This window comes from Lactuca virosa, chromosome 1 (genome assembly GCF_052849685.1).
Source record: "Lactuca virosa cultivar CGN04683 chromosome 1, Lactuca_virosa_CGN04683_v6, whole genome shotgun sequence".
In the NCBI taxonomy this organism is placed as follows: Eukaryota; Viridiplantae; Streptophyta; class Magnoliopsida; order Asterales; family Asteraceae; genus Lactuca; species Lactuca virosa.
In genome coordinates, this window is record NC_136426.1 from 170,235,418 (window position 1) to 170,257,812 (window position 22,395).

Genomic DNA, 22,395 nt, shown 5'->3' on the forward strand with positions numbered 1-22,395 from the left:
ACTCCAGGTAGTACTAAATGTACAGTACGCCTCGGGGAGTCTAAAGTAATAAAATGCAGACTCCAGGTGGTATTAAATGAACAATACGCCTCGGAGAGTCTAAAGGAATGAAATGCAGACTCCAGGTGGTATTAAATGAACAATACGCCTCGGAGAGTCTAAAGGAATGAAATGCAGACTCCAGGTGGTATTAAATGAACAATACGCCTCGGAGAGTCTCAAGTAATGAAATGCAGACTCCAGGTGGTATTAAATGAACAATACACCTCGGAGAGTCTATTTGCCTTTAATCGTAAGTCGATTAATTAAAGGTTTAAATGTGAACTCGTATGTAACCATGCTGATCGACGATTGAATAAAAGATGACCCTCCGGTGTCATATGTATTGAGGTAACATTTTGTCACCCCTTGGCCTTATCGGCTGGGACTATAGCTAGCAGTCAGGGTGTGGGAGTGCCTGTACCGTATAGATCTATACACAAGATGCCTGCTCTCCCTCCAGGAGGCTTTGGTTACAAATTGATACAACACAGTGTCGTTGTATCCTTAAATGGTGTGTCACATTGTTTTATCGTATAACAGTGTTTGTATAGTAATTCATAATGTAGAAATGTTCTTTCTGTACTAATGTATAGTATACTCTCCTAGTTTCTCATAATAGTATATATTGACTCATGTATGAACTGACTCTTTGTATGTTTCGTTGTTCTAGTAATAGTATTAGTAACTCCCTAAACTATACCTATTATAGTTTACTAAAAATGTTGATTGTATGAATGAACATGATTGTATACCTTTGCTACCCAAAGGCATTGAACTGAATGAAGGAACCTTTATATCTATATACATATACATAATATATAACTAAGATTCAAACGACCTTCGGACAAACAACTGATACCCTAAGTCCACAACCAAACAAGGAACAGGAAGTAAGGTGAGTTATCAGTCCTAAGTCCTTTCAATCTTACTTATATAACTATATCTATATAGATATGCATTTGACATCATATAAGTTTAAAAGACAAAGAAATTTTGTAAAACCTTTTGAAGAGTTTAAATAAGTATTGAAGACTTGATGTTATTTCATATAACTATTTGACAGCAGTTTGGCATATAGAAACAAGTTTGATAAAGAGTTTAACATGTAAAAGAGTTTGATAAACATTTTGAAGTAGTTTGACATATAGAAACAAGTTTGATAAAGAGTTTAACATGTAAAAGAGTTTGATAAACATTTTGAAGTAGTTTGTTTGATAACACTGTTTGAAAAGTTGTAAAATCCATTTGTTTGATAAAACGGCTAACAGTGTAGTAAGATCCATTTGTTTGATAGTTATTAATTACATGTGATTGATATAATAACTATAATGTTTCAACTCGTATTCCCCCCATAAAAGCATTTAAAAAGCATTTAAAAGGTTGATTAAGGGGTATGAACTCACCTGTAGTGAGTGGTTTGGATGAACGGATGGTATAGGATGCTAAGTGTCAAGTGAAGACTTGAGCACACACACGGATCCTATTTAACATATAATAACACATATATGTATCCAATTAGTCAATTAACAACTAATTAATCAAGTCAAGACACCCTAGGACATGGAAAACACTTTGATTCAAGTGCTAGAAGTACCAAGGGTTGCATCTAAGGGTTCTATAGCCACTTAAAGGGGTTTTCGGTCCAAGTAGTATGTTTCTTGAGGTTTTCGGCCCAAAGGGTTTTCGGTCCAACTGCTTTTCGGTCCAAATGGTTGGCCGAAAACTCATGATGTTTGGTGATTTTTAACGGCTTTCCACATCAATGAAGTGTTCTAGACTCAATACTAAGTATCAGGAAAGGCTTAAAGTCCTTTTGCACCCTTCATAAGGGTTTTCGGTCTAAGGAGATGCACTAGACCGAAAACACCTTTTGTTCTTGGATAAATGATGATTTCAAGGCCCTAAATCGAAAGTTTCAACTAGATAACAAGTATAGGGAAGTAATACTTACTATTTAGAGGCTAATAGAGTTGATTTTGGACCAAAACACTAGTGTGTGTTCTTGGTGTTCTTGAAGATCTAACCCGAAAAAGGTGATTTCATGGATGAAATCAAAGGGCTGTACTGGATAAAGCTTTGTAACAACAAATCAAATGGACAGAATTCTTAAAATTTTGAAGATCAAAGTGAAGAACTCGATGATACTTGAGAGAGAATGGATGTTTCTAGCTTTGAAAAGGAAAGAATGATCCAAATGATCATGAAATATATATGTAGGATGGGGTTTTCGGTCACCTTGACCAAAAACTCTAAGGTCTTGACCGAAAACTCCTTTTTGAGGAGGTTTTCAGTTTGCTTCACGATTAGAACTTTAACCAATTCATCCTAACACTGATTCCTTTGATGTACTAAGTTTAGAATACTCGAATAGACTCCAGATAGGGCTAAAAGTTAACAAACAAGACTAACTCTGATAGATTTGAATGTTTATACAAGCCGAAAACTGATCCTCACGCTCCCAAGTGAATTCAGGTCCTCGCTTGGCGTTCCAGTGAACCTTCACTATCGCGATTTGGCATTGTTTTGTTTGCTTGAACTCTCGGTCCATGATCTCTACCGGTTCTCCCACGCAGTTGAGGCTCTCGTTGATCTCGATCTCGTCGAGTGGGATTACAAGAGTCTCGTCGGACAGACACTTTTTCAAGTTCGAAATGTGGAAAGTAGAATGTACGTTACTAAGTTTGCGAGGTAGGTTGAGTCTGTAAGCTACAAGGTCGATTCTGGCGAGAATCTCGGAAAGCCCTACGTAACTTTTCTGTCGGATTCTAGAGGCTTTCAATCGTCCATTAATCTGAACGATCCTCTCTATCGATTCCCTCTAACTCTAGATCGTGTATTTCATAGCTGGCTTGGAGTGTCTTAAGCTGACGGAAGGCATAGGTAATGACCTTACCTCGTTGCATCCAAATGCAACTGAGCCCTGGATTTGGACGCATCGCAATAGACTACAAAGTCTCCTATTCCTTTTTGGGAGGGATAGTATTGTCGCGGTGCACAAGGCTCGTTTTAGCGTTTGGAACGCTCTCTCTTGCTTCTCTTCCGAGTCAAAGGCCACGCCCTTCTGGGGCAAAGTTGTAAGGGGATTCGCGAATCGTGAGAAGTTCTAAAAGAACCTACTATAGTAGTCTGCGAGACCTAGAAATTTACGAATTTCTGTAGGTGTCTTTGGATCTGCCAGTTCTCAATGGCCTGGATTTTGGAAGTGTCTACATGAATTCCCTCTTCACTAACAACGTGACACAGGAATTTGACCCTTTGGATCCAAAACTCGCATTTAAGAGAATTTCGCGTAAAGCTCCTCTGATCGTAATGTTTCCAAGACCTGCTGAAGATGTTGACTATGCTCCTCCTTACTACGAGAATAGATAAGTATGTCATCGATGAAGACGATGACGAATTGATCCAAGTAAGGACGACACACCCTATTCATTAAATCTATGAATACTGCGGGCGCGTTTGTTAATCCGAACGGCATCACTACGAATTCGTAGTGTCCATAACGAGTTCGGAAGGCTGTCTTCGGAACATCCTCCCTTAATACTCGTAGTTGGTGATACCCAGATCTTGGATCGACTTTTGAAAAGAAGTTCGCCCCTTGCGGTTGATCAACTAAATCGTCTATGAGAGGCAAGGGGTAACGATTTTTGATGGTTAGTTTGTTGAGCTCCCTGTAGTCGATGCACATACGAAACGATCCGTATTTCTTCTTGACGAACAAGACTGGAGCTCCCAGGGTGAGAAGCTTGGTCTTATAAAGCCCTTGCTGAGCAGTTCGTTAAGTTGACTGGACAGTTCTTGCATCTATGCAGGTGCTAGACGATATGGCGATTTGGCTACTGGGGTAGCCCCTGGAACTAAGTCGATCTTGAACTCGACTTGACGTTGCGAAGGTAATCCTGGGAGTTTTCTGTTCTGTCTGAATCTCTTGTCTCGATCGGTGGGAAAGGCATTTGATTGGCTCCTAAGTTTATTCGCATGGCAATGTGATCACTCGTATTCTGGAGCGGTCTTCGTCCTGAAGTTCTTTTCTGGAAGTCATATTTGCTTCATCAATCACGGCTTCACGTACACGAGTCGTATATGATTAAGATTGAAAAGGCCATCGAATAAATGTTTCTTCTCTAGCTTACATCCAAACAAGGAAAAGAAGTTAAAGCGGAACCACCAATTCTAAACTTGTAGAACCTTGATTATATACCACCCTTGCGTATACATTCCTCAACGATGGATTAACCGTATGGGTCTTCTGATGGAACTTGACGTACTGTACGAGTGGTATTCCGGGGAGGTTTCTTCGGGAAGGATACGAAATATAAGATACCCTTCGCATGAGTATCTCGGAGTTCTGGAATGACGGTTTCGCTAGAAAGGAAACTATGGCGAAAAGGATTTTCGCACGAGACGGGTATTGTGAGGATCGATTTGACTCATGTTACATGATACTGTCGGCCTACTCGAAATAAAAGGCGTTAGACTAGATCATAAAGGTGTTACAAAAACATAATGGTGCAACTTGACAGAGTTTCAGTACTTTAGTTTTGTCTTACAAGACTGCTGCTGCGAACAAGGTATACTACAAAAGCAAGTACACGCAGCACGAGAGTCCTCGACTGACGGGATCTCGCAAAAGATATGACTCGAGTTGCACTAGTTTTTAACAGTTTATAAGTCTAATATAACGAAAACGCCCTAAAATTTCAACGTGAGTCCGGAGTAGTCTCTCCTGCAGCAGTGATCCTTAGTATTTTCCCGTCTGCGCCAGAGTTCTTTGTTATTGGACAATCCTTCTTGAGATGTCCTATCTCCCCGCATAAATGACATATATGGCTTGTACCAGCATCGGTGGTGGAAGTGAAGTGTCGGGTTGGAGTTATGTGGATACGAGTGCTTTCGTTGTTTTTCTCCTTTGGACAATTCCTTTTATAGTGTCCGGTTTCACCACAACCATAGCAAGCCGGGCTGATTCCGATGTTAGTGGCTTGGGAGGTGGTTCGTGCCGGTGCTCTGCAGGCACTAGTGGTGTGCCCCTTTCGGTTGCAATTGAGGCATTGCAACTCACGGCAAACTCCATGATGGTGAAAAGTACACTTTTCACACTTAGGGAGTGTTCCCTCATAGGGTCTGATCGATGCTGGAGTGGCAGGGGTCGCCACTTGTTGCTGTTGAGTGGTAAGTCTCTGAGATCGCTTGCGCTCTTTTTGGGCTTGGCGCTTTCGTTTCTTGTTCTCAGATTTGTGGCTTTGGGTGTTTGTGAACGTTACCATTTGTTGATTTCCCGGATGGTTACCACAATGTGAACTGTCAACACCTTTTCCAGCCTTGACTGCGTTGATTGCGTTGAAGTGTGCAAAGACAGATGTCAAGGCAGCTGTTACCGCGGCTTGGAATGTAGAGGCGTCTATATGAAGGATCGGGGTTTCGTCGCTCGGTTGACTGTTTCTAGAAGACGACATGATTCTGCTTTTTGACAAGAAAAGGAGTTTGTGAGTGATTATGGTCGGTCCTAGATGTATTCTACTCAATCATGTATATGTAAAGTTTTTGTTCTGTTAAACTGCTATCGATGGTTTGACCTACATCCCAATGATGCAGTACTGGAAAAAGGTTGGAGTAAGTTCGTAGAATGTTCACTAGACGATTGTTATTTTGAACTAGGCTATCATTGGTTGGTGGATAACATGATCCAACCTTTCACAAGAATTGGAAGTGATCCTTGAGCTAATTCACCACAACTCAATAATTTAACGAAAGTGAGGTTTAGATAGGGTTCCAATGATAGTAGAATGAGAGTATTTGAACAAGGATTGGCATAGAAATTTGCTGACTGTCAATATAATTGATATTTAAGATGTAATACGTTTGGGAAAAATGACCTTGGGGTAGGTCTTACATCATATCCGAAGTAGAAAAAGTTTGGACGACATAATGGCCCTACTAGAAAGTACTTACAGTACAGGGTTAGTTACATAGAAAAGTGCTACTTGGAGCATAGATAGGAAGACTATTCTTTCAACCAATTAAAGAAAGGTAGAATATCTCCTACTGGTGATGGTTATCCCTTGGGTGAGCCCTTAGCTCAGCCAGCTGACGCTCCACATCAAGTAGGTGCCTTTCGTACACCCTTTGGCGTACTCGGAGCTCTATGACTTCACCTCGAGTTTCAGCTAGCTCTTGTTGCAGGGTCTCGTGGTCTCCCCTATATCTCTCACGAGCATCTTCCAGATGAATGGTGCAAATGGTATGCATCCTCGCATTGGCATCAACTTCCGTGATTCAATGGAGAGTTGTCCTGCCCTGAATCTCGTTTCGGGCCACTCTACGGACCAGGATTGGCAAGACTCTGTCTGCTGAGCCTCCTTCGCTCAGGTCATAAAAGCTTTGGTCTCCGTTGAATGGTATGGGCTGATTCTGTTCTTGGCTCCATGTTTCCAAGCTTTCCACCCATGGAGACGTCGGGCCTTGAAAAGTCGGACGAGGGTTAGGATTTGGGACAGGAGCCACCGGGGGTAGGTTCTCAACTTCAGGCTCGGAGTCAGAACCATCTGCAAAGCCTTCAGCCTGGTGATCATTCACAGGGATTGGGTGATCATTTTCTGGCTCGGTTTCAAACCCTCCTCCATTACCTTGGTTAGGAAAGTATAAGTCGTCGTGGGGATGGAATCCAGCCATGTTATCTATGCGAGAAAAGGGGTATAAGAAATAACTAAATAAAAGTACTAATTAGGTAGTTATAAGGCCTTTTTAGTTTGCACATAAGTAAATTATAGTAACACAAAATACTCCTATAGTATTTTAGGTTTATGTTTTGTTCTAAGGTTTTCGTTGTGGTATTGTTGGTAAGTATTTAGACTTGTTGCAACCTCACAACCACCCTTAGGCACATGCTAGTCACTCATCGGATAATATAGTTGATCAGGCTATATCTTCCCAGTTTTGACTATATGTCTCTAAGTCTAATTGTGCTGCCCAACAATCGTAGTACTTTCGTTCTGTCCTAGTGACACTGGTTTTAGCATGAATCCAGGTAAGTATACTAAGTTAAATATTTTATTATTTAAAAGTATAGACTCTTGGTCAGAGTGTTTTAATCCCAGTGCGTTTATAGTTTGTATATCTTTTATGGGTTGATATACTCGATTCACTATAAACAATGCTCTGATACCAATATGTCACACCCCAAAACCGGAACGGCGGAAACGTTATGGGGTGGAGGACTTCAGGTACAGTATCACAATAATGAATAGTAGTAAACAAGCAACAACATCATCCATTACATTAATAATATAGTTTTAATACAAGTGTGTTTTGTGAAGTGTATAAGACATTAAAAATGTAAATCAAAATAAAAGATGAGTCTTGAACGAGCTCCATCTTCTCAAAACCTGGCATCGGTACCTGTCTACTGATGACCTAAGAATACAAGTTATTTTGAAAGATTTTATCAGCATTAAAGCTGGTGAGTTCATAAGTATTTTAGTGTCATTGCTTGTAAGTAAAATGTTTGTATGTTTGGGAAACGTTTGTAAATGTTTGTAAATCTTAGAAAATCCTATATTTTCTACTTAACGCAGCCTTCTACCAAGGCATCAAATGAAATGTATGTTTGTTTCTTGTGGAAGTGTGTATTTTCCCCAGTAAGACTATCATTAACTAAATATAGTTATTCTTAAATGTGTATGTGACTAGATCACAAAGTAAATGTAATAGGGAAAATAATATTTACCTCAGCAGTGACACTGTTGGTTATAAAGTGATAAAATACAGACTCCAGGTAGTACTAAATGTACAGTACGCCTCGGAGAGTCTAAAGTAATGAAATGCAGACTCCAGGTGGTATTAAATGAACAATACGCCTCAGAGAGTCTAAAGGAATGAAATGCAGACTCCAGGTGGTATTAAATGAACAATACGCCTCGGAGAGTCTAATGGAATGAAATACAGACTCCAGGTGGTATTAAATGAACAATACGCCTCAGAGAGTCTCAAGTAATGAAATGCAGACTCCAGGTGGTATTAAATGAACAATACGCCTCGGAGAGTCTATTTGCCTTTAATCGTAAGTCGGTTAATTAAAGGTTTAAATGTGAACTTGTATGTAACCATGCTGATCGACGATTGAATAAAAGATGACCCTCCGGTGTCATATGTATTGAGGTAACATTTTGTCACCCCTTGGCCTTATCGGCTGGGACTATAGCTAGCAGTCAGGGTGTGGGAGTGTCTGTACCGTATAGATCTATACACAAGATGCCTGCTCTCCCTCCAGGAGACTCTGGTTACAAATTGATACAACACAGTGTCGTTGTATCCTTAAATAGTGTGTCACATTGTTTTATCGTATAACAGTGTTTGTATAGTAATTCATAATGTAGAAATGTTCTTTTGGTACTAATGTATAGTATACTCTCCTAGTTTCTCATAATAGTATATATTGACTCATGTATGAACTGACTCTTTGTATGTTTCGTTGTTCTAGTAATAGTATTAGTAACTCCCTAAACTATACCTATTATAGTTTACTAAAAATGTTGATTGTATGAATGAACATGATTGTATACCTTTGCTACCCAAAGGCATTGAACTGAATGAAGGAACCTTTATATCTATATACATATACATAATATATAACTAAGATTCAAACGACCTTCGGACAAACAACTGATACCCTAAGTCCACAACCAAACAAGGAACAGGAAGTAAGGTGAGTTATCAGTCCTAAGTCCTTTCAATCTTACTTATATAACTATATCTATATAGATATGCATTTGACATCATATAAGTTTAAAAGACAAAGAAATTTTGTAAAACCTTTTGAAGAGTTTAAATAAGTATTGAAGACTTGATGTTATTTCATATAACTATTTGACAGCAGTTTGGCATATAGAAACAAGTTTGATAAAGAGTTTAACATGTAAAAGAGTTTGATAAACATTTTGAAGTAGTTTGACATATAGAAACAAGTTTGATAAAGAGTTTAACATGTAAAAGAGTTTAACATGTAAAAGAGTTTAACATGTAAAAGAGTTTGATAAACATTTTGAAGTAGTTTGTTTGATAACACTGTTTGAAAAGTAGTAAAATCCATTTGTTTGATAAAACGGCTAATAGTGTAGTAAGATCCATTTGTTTGATAGTTATTAATCACATGTGATTGATATAATAACTATAATGTTTCAACTCGTATTTCCCCCATAAAAGCATTTAAAAGCATTTAAAAGGTTGATTAAGGGGTATGAACTCACCTGTAGTGAGTGGTTTGGATGAACGGATGGTATAGGATGCTAAGTGTGAACTGAAGACTTGAGCACACACACGGATCCTATTTAACATATAATAACACATATATGTATCCAGTTAGTCAATTAACAACTAATTAATCAAGTCAAGACACCCTAGGACATGGAAAACACTTTGATTCAAGTGCTAGAAGTACCAAGGGTTGCATCTAAGGGTTCTATAGCCACTTAAAGGGGTTTTCGGTCCAAGTAGTATGTTTCTTGAGGTTTTCGGCCCAAAGGGTTTTCGGTCCAACTGCTTTTCGGTCCAAATGGTTGGCCGAAAACTCATGATGTTTGGTATTTTTAACGGCTTTCCACAATCAATGAAGTGTTCTAGACTCAATACTAAGTATCAGGAAAGGCTTAAAGTCCTTTTGCACCCTTCATAAGGGTTTTCGGTCTAAGGAGATGCACTAGACCGAAAACACCTTTTGTTCTTGGATAAATGATGATTTCAAGGCCCTAAATCGAAAGTTTCAACTAGATAACAAGTATAGGGAAGTAATACTTACTATTTAGAGGCTAATAGAGTTGATTTTGGACCAAAACACTAGTGTGTGTTCTTGGTGTTCTTGAAGATCTAACCCGAAAAAGGTGATTTCATGGATGAAATCAAAGGGTTGTACTGGATATAGCTTTGTAACAACAAATCAAATGGAAAGAATTCTTAAAATTTTGAAGATCAAAATGAAGAACTCGATGATACTTGAGAGAGAATGGATGTTTCTAGCTTTGAAAAGGAAAGAATGATCCAAATGATCATGAAATATATATGTAGGATGGGGTTTTCGGTCACCTTGACCGAAAAATCTAAGGTCTTGACCAAAAACTCCTTTTTGAGGAGGTTTTCGGTTTGCTTCACGACTAGAACTTTAACCAATTCATCCTAACACTGATTCCTTTGATGTACTAAGTTTAGAATACTCGAATAGACTCCAGATAGGGCTAAAAGTTAACAAACAAGACTAACTCTGATAAATTTGAATGTTTATACAAGCTAGAAATTTCGGATTGCCACAGAAACTGCCCCAAGGCAACAACAACAGGTAGCACGGGGAGAGTGCTAGCGATAGGCCAAGAAGAGGCAGTTGCAGATCCCACCGTTGTTTCGGGTACGTTTCTCCTCGACAACTCTTATGCATGCATTCTTTTCAATTCTGGTGCGGAGAGAAGTTTTATTAGCCATGCATTCAAACATCTCCTCAAACATAAACCTCAACCACTAACTGAAACATTTACCGTCGAGATGGCTAACGGTGAGAAAGAGAGCACTAATGATATATACGTAGGCTCTACCCTTACCTTAAACGATCATTCTTTTCTCATCGACCTTATGCCAGTTTCCATAAAGAGCTTCGATGTCATTATCGGCATGGATTGGTTGAGCCCCAATCGTGCTAATATCCTTTGTTACGAAAAAGCAATCCGTCTCAATCTTTCCTCTGATGAAACTCTCATGATTTACGGCGACAAACTCAGTTCAAACCTCTGTATCATTTCGTGCATCAAAGCCCAAAAACTTATACGAAAGGATTGTCATGCATTCCTAGCCCACGTCATTAACGAGAAGCAGGAAGTTAAAGACCTCGAGAGCATCCCCGAAGTCTGCAACTTTCCCGATGTTTTTCCTAAAGATCTCCCGGGAATCCCTCCCGAGCGTCAAGTCGAGTTTTGCATCGACTTAGTCCCCAGAGGTACCCCCGTAGCTAAATCCCCATACCGATTAGCGCCGGCAGAAATGCAGAAGTTATCCAGTCAGCTCAATCAGCTGCTCAGCAAAGGATTCATCAGACCGAGTTCCTCACCCTGTGGAGCCCCGATCTTATTTGTGAAAAAGAAGGATGGATCCTTTCGGATGTGCATTGATTATTGAGAACTGAACAAGCTCACTGTCAAAAACCGTTACCCTCTTCCTCGAATCGACGACCTCTTCGATAAACTTCAGGGAGCCAGTTACTTCTCCAAAATAGACCTAAGATCAGGGTACCATCAGTTGCGAGTTCACGATAATGATGTGCCCAAGACAGCATTCCGAACTCGTTATGGACACTACGAATTTGTAGTAATGCCCTTTGGTCTAACCAACGCACCGGCGGTATTCATGGACCTGATGAATAGGGTTTGTCGTTCTTTCCTGGACAAGTTCGTAATCGTGTTCATCGACGATATACTTGTATATTCCAGAAGTGAGGAAGATCATCGACAACACTTGAGATCGGTGTTGGAAACCCTAAGGACAGAGAAGCTGTACGCGAAATTCTCCAAGTGCGAATTCTGGATTCGAAAAGTAACCTTCCTAGGTCACGTGGTAAGCGAGGAAGGCATACACGTGGACCCTTCCAAAATCAAAGCGATAGAGAACTGGTCAGCACCGAAGACACCCACAGAAATCCGTCAATTCTTGGGTCTCGCTGGCTATTATCGCAGATTTATCTAGAATTTCTCCATAATTGCCAAACCCTTAACCACTCTGACTCAGAAAGGCGTACCCTTTTATTGGAGCGAAAAGCAAGACACTGCGTTTGAAACTTTGAAGCGGGCCCTATGCAGCGCACCTATCTTGTCCCTGTACGAAGGGACGGAGGACTTCGTTGTCTACTGTGATGCATCCAATCAGGGCCTAGGCTGTGTGCTCATGCAACGGGGAAAAGTCATTGCTTATGCCTCAAGACAGTTGAAAGCACACGAAGTCAACTACACAACGCACGACCTTGAATTGGGAGCAGTGGTCTTTGCATTGAAGATATGGAGACATTATCTCTACGGAACCAAGTGCACTATCTTCACTGACCATAAAATTCTACAACATATCTTCAACCAGAAGGAGCTGAACATGAGACAACGGCGATGGGTTGAGCTACTCAGCGATTACGAGTGCGAAATCCGCTACCATCCCGGCAAGGCCAATGTCGTGGCAGATGCCCTCAGCCGGAAGGATTACTCAGGTCGTAGAGTGAAGGCACTGACCATGACTATCCATTCCCAATTATCCATGCAAATCAAGGAGGCTCAGTTGGAAGCCTTAAAACCAGAGAACATGTCGAGTGAAGCCTTGAGAGGAATTGAAAAGAACCTAGAGATCAAGGGAGACGGAGTCTATTATTTCATGGACCGGATCTGGACCCCAAAGTTCGGTGGTTACAGAGAGGTTGTAATGAACGAAGTTCACAAGACTAGATACTCCATTCATCCAGGTTCGGACAAGATGTACCTCGATCTCAAGAAACTGTATTGGTGGCCGAAAATGAAAGCAGAGATCGCTACCTTCGTCGGCAAGTGCCTGACTTGCGCCAAGGTGAAGGTCGAATATCAGAAGCCCTCAGGTCTACTCCACCAGCCGGAGATACCTGAGTGGAAGTGGGAGAGAATTACTATGGATTTTATCACCAAATTACCCAAGTCTCCGAGTGGACACGACGCCATTTGGGTAATTGTCGACCGACTGACTAAATCCGCCCACTTCCTTCCGATCAAGGAAAACTTCAAAATGGACAGACTCACGCGAATCTACATCCGAGAGATAGCAGGTTCACATTGAGGTTCTGGCAGTCACTGCAGAAGGCTCTTGGAACTAAGCTGGATATGAGCACAACTTACCATCCTCAGACAGATGGGCAGAGTGAGAGAACCATCCAGACCTTGGAAGACATGTTGAGAGCATGTGTCATTGACTTCGGTGAGTCGTGGGACACCCATTTGCCCTTGGTCGAGTTTTCCTACAACAACAGTTACCATACCAGCATCAAGGTTGCGCCTTTCGAAGCCCTCTATGGCCGCAAGTGCAGATCCCCTCTGTGTTGGGCTGAGGTGGGCGACACGCAACTAGCCAAGGGGCAAGTCCCTGACAGCACTCTCACTGGTCCAGAAATCATCCGCGAAACCACCAAAAAGATCGTACAAATCCGGGAACGACTCAAAGCCTCACGAGATAGACAAAAGAGCTACGCCGATAAACGACGAAAACCCTTGGAGTTCCAGGTTGGAGACCGTGTTCTGTTGAAGGTCTCACCCTAGAAAGGCATGATACGCTTTGGTAAGCGTGGAAAACTAAATCCAAGATACATAGGACCCTTCGAGATCCTCGCTAGGATCGGTCCCGTAGCCTACAAACTTCGTTTACCACAAGAACTCAGCAACATTCATCCTGTATTCCACGTTTCGAATCTTAAGAAATGCGTATCAGACGAAACCCTTATGATTCCTCTCGACGAGATTGAAATCAACGAGAACTTGAACTTCATGGAAGAACCAATCGAAATCATGGATAGATAGATCAAACGAACGAAACAAAGTCGCATCCCGCTAGTGAAGGTTCGCTTGAATGCCAATCGGGGACCTGAATTCACTTGGGAGCGCGAAGATAAGATGAAACAGAAATATCCATATCTCTTTCCTAATCCATGATTTGTATTCTATGTTCGAATTTCGGGACGAAATTCCCTCTAACGGGGGGATGATGTGACAACCCGAAACTTTTTCCGTTATCCTTACACAGTTTTGATTCATATCTACTTCCAACATATGACCGACTGTGGATAGTTTGAATAACTTATTCATTCGAGAAGAACGACCTAGTTATTCTGGAGGTCAAAACATGGAAAGTGAAACACAATAATAATCGAATCCAATATGGTCTCAGAACTTATGAATATAAATAAAACACATTTTATTTATCACCATATTGATTACACATTATTCATTGCATACTGTTTCAACTATCAACTTTATACTTGAATTAAAACAATAGTTGTCCCATGCTGCAAGTATGTACACTATGTTTTCTAAACACTAGTCATGCCATACTCCAAGTATGCACCCAATGTTTGTCTAAACATTAGTTATGCCATACACCAAGTATGCACACTAAGTTTGTCTATGATCTTTACTTTTGTGAAATAGATCGATTGAATATAATTTCAATGATACTCATTTCACAATCCCAATTCCTTACCACAAATGCAAGAATTCCAAATCCTGCCATTTACCACAATGTGTTAGATTATAAACTTATATGCATTGGTCCTCTTGTAATGATTATGCACAAAGTCAGAAAGACTTGTCAACACACATTACAGAGTATTCCAATGGAGATCAACTCCATGGAAATATCCTTCTTGCATTAAGTTTTTTCTAATCTTACACAGATTGAATAATTTCCACCTGTGGAAACATTTCCATATTCCCATTTTGACTATCACTTCTGAACAAGAGTTGCCTCTTTTCAGAATATGTCAATATGATCCTTCCAAAATTAACACTATACTTCCAACTGTCCCTGAGCAACCAATCTTTGGTAAACCTTAGATTGTCCTCGACAATTGCTTAATCATTTTAGTCATTTCCAATTCTAGAATTTTTCCCTTCTTAATGCCTTGAGTATTTAGAAAATTTAGAATGGATGAATATTATAGTACATGCAATCGATCCTATATCCGAAGCATATGGGATACGATTCATGATGTCTTACATAAAGACATGATACTAGACCAGTCTTTTGCTATAATATTTTTGTATCTATTTGCCAAGTTCTCATAATTCAGATTATGAAAAGGGATGTCGTAATCATAATCAAATTTTAGAACGCAAATAATGGACCCATATATAGAATTTCCTTATGTTGAGCAATTCCAACACAAAATTCATATATATCTTTGACTAAATATGATTAAGACCTCAATCTAAGCTTTTAGAATTGAAATGAAGTATAATTTCCTCTCCCTTAATTATAGCAAAACAACTTTTCAACCCCTGCAACTTCACGAATTGAAACTTTTGTTTTCGGTAATTAACATTGCTGTCTTGGAATACTAATCATAATTATCATGCTCCCACTAACATGAGAATTATTAGCATAACACTTATGCTCCCACTAGCTTTGACATCTAGTCAGAAATCAGCTGGACTTCTAGAAATCAATACTGCATTGACTTTCTTACCAAAAGTTCAAATTTCTGATACGAGATGCTTTGATAAAACTTTATCAAGATCATACACATTTCCTTAGATAGCACACATGTGTGTCTAAACAACTTTAGAACTATGAAAAGGTATGCCGTAATCATAGTCTCAATTGTTCAGACCTTTGCCATTCCTCACAAGTCCATGTTAGTGTGCCGGTAAACCACACACACTCCAGTAACGACTTTGAGAATGCAAATATTACAATTGTTATCTACTTAAAATCTACTTAGTGAAGGTGTTTCCTCACCATCATTTTCATGAATCGGAGAGAAACCTTATGACACTTAGATTTTTATGGTGTATGTGTTCCTATCCATGTGAATTTGTCAAAACCATAATCACTAGACACGGTTAATGACAAATCCAAACTCATATGGATTGAACTTGTGCAATCTTAACTTCTTGCCACCTGGCAGCACTAGTGCCTGCCATTGCTTCCAAGTTGTTATGCAACCAATTGAGAACTCTCAGAACTCATATGCAAAGCCAACTTTCACTGGAATGGGCACAGAAATAGGAATATGTCAACACGATAGGTTATAAACCTCACGTCGTGTGCTAGTGTCAAACTACAGGTTTTTATTCTTGATTAGATCTTGAAATTCCTTCAGGATCTTTAAGACTACCACTGTCCTCTTGACATATAAGACTATCTTTCCAAATATTCAAGAGATAGTGCGGGTTCTTTATGAAGACAAACACTTCACACAATTGGCCTTAGTTGGTCTTTGTTTTGTCCAAAACATCACAACTTACCAATTTCAAATGTACAAGAGTTGGACACTTTTACTCTTACATTTGACAAGTGTTATAAACCTTTCTTTAAGATATGTCACTCATCTTACAGTCTTGGAGTATGACTGTAAGACTTGTTTTGGAACGAAGTAAGACTCGTCTTTTTTATTTAACCACTCCAACAATTCAAGATTCCTCTTCCTAGCAATAAGAATGCACTAAGATTTCCTTAGAGGACTAATTGTGATATGATTTCTAAATCATTAAGATGATCACAAAACATGATACTAAAGTACTCTCCCATCTTTTCATATTTGAGAGACTTTTATCCTTCTGCCTGATTTGATTCTTCTCATTCGTTCTGCCATACATCGAAACTTTTCCAACGTTTCAGAATTATACTTAAACTAGTAAGTATAACCATATTTACTAAACTTTAGTAAATCATGATGAATAGTCTTATCGATCTTTTGTGGTGGACTTGATCAGTGCACCAGAATGTGTACTCGATCCCTTAGTCCTTCACTTGAATCACATATACATGTGAACAAGGAATTAATCTTAATTTTCCAAAGATGAAAATTCTCATTCATCATATTATACAACTTGCATGATTTCCAAGTTTCTATCCAACTGAAACCTTGGGTGATGAGAATCTTTCCTTATTTGGTAAATTATGACACTACCACAAATGAAAGAATCAAGTCCATTTTTCCAATATTGCTATCAATGGAATCATATAAGCAACCATTTTTCTCAAATGCCACTGTAAGGATATTTAAAATAAATAAAATCAAAAATTTCCTTTAATTTTAAAACTTTGCGGAAAAACTTATCCTTACAGTGCAAAAACATATGAAAAACTTGTTCTTATCTATTCCTAAGCAATATATCATAACTCCTAAGCAACAACTCAAAATTCTGATCACTGAACCAACAATCGCGATCCATCTTCGTGATCAGAATCAACATACACTTCCTTTAAGTTTCTTCACTTTTCTTTGATTCTTAAAACATCAACATGTGACCCAGTCACATCATGTAACAAGAATCTCAGAATAGAAGCTTAACAGAGTTAGATAGTGGACTTTACCTGAAGTAGAGTCAAACTTCTTGACTTGATCAACCTTATGATCTTTCAGGTAAATAGGCAGCTTTGCAACCAATGCCCCTTCCTTTGGCAATAGAAACATATGGAACCTTTGGGAATGGTACACAGAACTATCTTAGACTTAACCTTTCTCTTTGCCATTTGTTCAACCGAGTTGACTATGGTCGGTCCCTTTCCATTGGGCAGAGAAAGTTTTTCTGGATTTTCAATGTTACCATTATCAATGTCCATGGAAGTTTGGGAAGTTGATCTTCTAATCAAATTTTCTTTACCAGTGCTCCAAATCATTGTTGATTCAGAAGCACCTAGCAAATAGATAAGATCATTAAGGGTCATGTCACAGTCTGTTTCATAGTAGTCCCAAGGAAACTCACTATGTGACTTAGAAAGTGATTGAACAACCAACTTTTTCAAGACTTTGACACCCAACTCTCCCGGCTTGTCAATATGTGACTTCATCTCCAAGATGCGATCATACATAGACCTTGCTTGCCAATAGGGCTTGAGTGACCTTGAACTTGTGGGTTAGGGAGAATAATTGGAGGAGGTGGAGGAAGTGAAGTTCCAAGAGATTTGGGAAGATCATAGATGTCTGAACTAGACATCTTTTGGGAGAAATTCAAGATAGTCGATCTAAAGTCCTTAATATAACACCCAATATGAAATATTAAGGCTAGGACCCAACACAATATTTTATAACTTGGAAGAGTGATGCCGTAATCCAGGCTATAAAATATTTGAAGGTAGGTGAATGACGATTCACCAATTTCCACCATGAAAAACGAAATAATTTATTAGGTTTTAATTGGATTTGAAACTCCTAGATCGTTTGAGATTCATTGAACTTTTCAATGGCATGTTTCAATCTCGAGTGTGCCCTTCAGGTTTTGTGACTGGGATGTCGAGGATCACAAAACAAGGTGTGAAGTAACCATGCAAATTACTTGGTACTCTTAAATGTTTATCACCCAACCGATGTGCCGGTTAACCACACACGCTCCACCGGCCTATGATAAACTTTAAGAAACCCTTTGCCTACCTTGTTAAATCAAGCTAGTGTGCCGGTTAACCACACGCGCTTCACTAACCGACTTAAGCAAAGTGTAAAGTGTAATTTCATGGGTTAGCACCTTATTCACATTTTCCTAAGTAAATAAGATTGGGAATTTATAAGTGTTTAGTTACTTCTTATTTATCATTAATACTTTTAATGAAGGGAGAATTATAGTCCTTGCCCTATACATACATATATATATATATATATATATATATATATATATATATATATATATATATATATATATATATATATATATTAACTTATAATATTATAAAGTTTAAGGGTTGAATTTTAACTTTTAAAATCCTAAGGGCTTAACTTGGAATTAAAGTATTCATAAGCGAAAACTTGAGGGCAAGTTTTGAAACTATTCAAAACTATTCAATTCCATAACTTATGTGTTTAAAGTAGTTTTAATACAAAAAACTCTTCAAGTTCCATAACTTAAGGACAAGTTATGGAAGACTTTAAACCATTAAAAGAATGTGACTCTTCCTTATTCATAACTTATGGAAAACTTTATGAGTTTTATGAATCTTAAATGTGACTTTCCATGTGACTTGAGGACAAGTTACACAAACACATTTTAGAATCAACTCTTAGATTAATTTGGATTGAAAACAACAATTTTACATAACATTCCTATTAATCTAAGCAACTCATAGAACAAGATAATCCATTCAAACTTTTTTTCATGTAATTAGCCTAATCATTAAACTAATACAAAACATGAATCTATTGATAATTATCTTTGAAATTGGATTAGCATGAACATTACCACATCAAAATAAGGTTTATAGGTTCAAAAACAGCTTAGGGTAATGTTCCTAGTCCAATTCCAGCCAAAACAGTCGAAGATATGCTGTCTAGGGGTCCAACTCGTCGAGTGCATGAACCAACTCGGCGAGTTGGATGAATTTAGCCTTGGACTCATTGAGTCCCTTCATGGACTCGGCGAGTCTGCTGGTCAGACAGCAAAAAACTTCGATTTTTCAGCAATTTTAGCAAGTATAACAAGAAAACAAGCCTAGGCTCTGATACCACTGTTGGGTTTTGAGCATTCTAACACTCCTAAGTGTACATGCAACCCTAAATACCTTGGATCTATGTTTTCTCTATTATACATGCAAATATGAATATTCCAAGGTATTACCCTATCTAGCATACAATCTTTGATACTTGGGTAATAAAACAGGTTAGAAGACATACCTTTTTATGTAGCTTGATTCCTTGATGCTTAAGAGCCGAGTGCCCCTAGTGTGACACCTCAAATGGTTCACACAACATCAAATACACTTGGAATAACTTAGAGAGAAATGATACACTTCATCAAATCGGCTAGCCCTCACCATACATCCATAGTTCTCTCATGGTGGCCGATTTTGACAAGAATAAGATGCTTATATAGTTTGTCACAATTAGGGTTACACCATGTAAACCCTAATTGTCATGGACTTTCATTTCCATGATCAATGGGTACAAAAACACCATGGAGCATCCATGGAGCATCCTATGGGTTTTAGCCCAACTTGATATTCCATGGAGATTAGCCCACTATACAAGTATGGAAGATTTACACAATCAACCCATATATTTAATTAGTCTCCTTTTGATCACTTAATTAATTCCAAATTAATTCTTGATCAATACTAGTTAAATAATCTTATTAATATACTAGAACTTATAATATATTAATAAACCTTAGGTGTTATTTCTCTCATTTTAGTCTATCCAAATGCATGATGCCATGCAACCCAAATGGACCATGCCGAGTCGGGTCAAGTACATACCAAATATAGTTATGGACTTAGACACTAATCCAACATTAAAAACCTAAGGAAACAACAAAAACTTCAGACAAAGGGAAAAACAATTCTTCTTGAAAAGACGAAAGAAGAAAGAAAGGTAGAAATTGAACCTGAGATGGAGAAACAGCGTCAGATTCAGAGTATTTTGATGCTTCGAGCAAGTGATCCACCTACAATGAACAAAGGTGATCCAACAAAATTGCACAGTTATTAAAATATTGAAGCTAGAGTTGCATACAACGAAATGTATGAATTCGAGAAAAAACCAAGAAAGAGTTATGCAATTGAGAACTCTGATATGAATCAGCTGGATTTTCCTATCAATGAGATGATGTTTCTTACTGCTCAATATAAGGTTGTGAATAGATTTGAGAACAAGGATGATTTTTCTCACATGAAGCTGAGGTTCCATGCAGTGTTAGGGAAGGAACAAGAGGAGGTTTCGTCACTGGTGAAAATTGTTCAAGTACTTGGTATAACGAAAGAGGAAATGTTCGAAAATATGCTTTAGAATTTTCGATATCGCGTGGTGAGGGAAAACAAAGTACTTTTTGAATTTTCCACTGCTGATTTTCCTTTGATGAACTTGAATGATTTGATTCAAGTTGCATATATACTCAAAGATTTGGATGCTTCTAAACTCCAAAACACAAGCAAGGATGTGTTAAAATTGCGTCTTGGTCATATAAAACTTTTCATAGACAATTACTATGATTGTCTAGCTATAACAGACGTTGAGTTGGCTGCAACAATGGGTAAAGAAGTTACTATTTCTAAAATCAAGACAATGAGTGAAGCTCAGTTGAAGAAGTATGTGGATGGTGAAATATGTTTGAAGCCATTTGGTATAGTCTTTGCTGGGAAGAATAAGAAGGGAAAACCATCAAAATTCTTTTTCCAAACAAGCGAAAATGAAAGATATACAACAGCTCAGTATACAAACTTAATTGTTCGTATGAATAGTTGTAAGAAGAATAATGATGGAGATAAGGCGGAACTAAAGAAGGTGATGAATTGGTATGCTGAAATTCGAAGAACATTACATTTGGTTTCTCAAGTTTTGATCAACTTATTTCGACACTGCTTACAAAGGGGGAGATTGTAAGGGTCGCAGTTGTATTGTAAGGTGTCGAAATGTAATGTTATTTTGCAAAGGCATTTTAAGTCGAAACTGTGAAGTTTAGTCCTTTGTAATTTTTTGTATGCTTTACTGTTTTCCTATAAATAGGGAATGTTACTTAGAGTTAGATAAGAGTTTTGGAGTTGTTCTTGTCTATTTTCTCTCTGTAACCGTGAAGCATAACATGAGCTGAAACTAGATCTTATTTACAATCTATGTTCTCAATTCTCGATTCGCTGATTTAGATTTCATTACTTGATTCAATACTTCATCATTTACTCTCATGCATGACTTAATGGGACCGAAAACTCAAAATGAACCATATTAAGGATCCTAACACATACATGGACCAAAATAACAAATATAGGTTGCATTTTATGGACAAATGACCTCTAAGGTGCTAAGATCTAACATCTACGGCTTCGGGAGTAGACCATAATCTCAAATACGAGTTAAAGGACCCACAAATGCACAAATAACACCGTAAGTTGGATCTAGCATAAGGAACCATCAAGTTGAGAGCTTTATACCTCAAATAGGTTGCAAAGATGAATATGACTCTGGACATACAAGCTCAAGCCACTCCCAAGCAACCTCCAAGTGTTCTTCTTCCTTCACTTCACCAAAAACACCACTAAAACTCACTTCCATGCTTAAATCTCACAAATGGCAATTAGGGTTTCGATCTTAGGGTATAGAGTGATGGAGGCTGTTTATAAGGAGGTCCAAGGGTGTCATAAGTTGTTTAAATAGGGCACAAACACTAAAAGGTAGGGTTTGCACTTGCATTGCGTACGCCCTGCATACTCCCACGTACGCCCAACGTATGTGGGTGCATTCATGATCCAACCAACAAGCCAGTACGCTTAGCGTACTCATTAAATATGCCCCACGTACTAAGCTAGGGACTAAAATGAGAGAAATTTGCATTAATGGTTAAAAAGGAACATACCAATAATATCGAATGTTACAATTCTCCCCCACTTGAATCAGGCTTCATCCTCGAAGTTCGCTACCGCAAATAACTCCGGGTAATGCTCCATCATCTTGTCCTCCAGATCCCATGTCCATTCCGAGCTCTTGCGGTGCTGCCCCTATACTTTCACCAACTCAAAAACCTTGTTCCTCAAGGTTTTCTTCCCCCTATCAAGAATCGCCACTAGTCTCTCGACTTAATTCAGGCGATCATCCACCTGAATATCCTCGAGTGGAACCACTACAAAATCATCAACCAAACATTTCTGCAGCTGAGAGACGTGGAACGTGCAATGGATTTGACT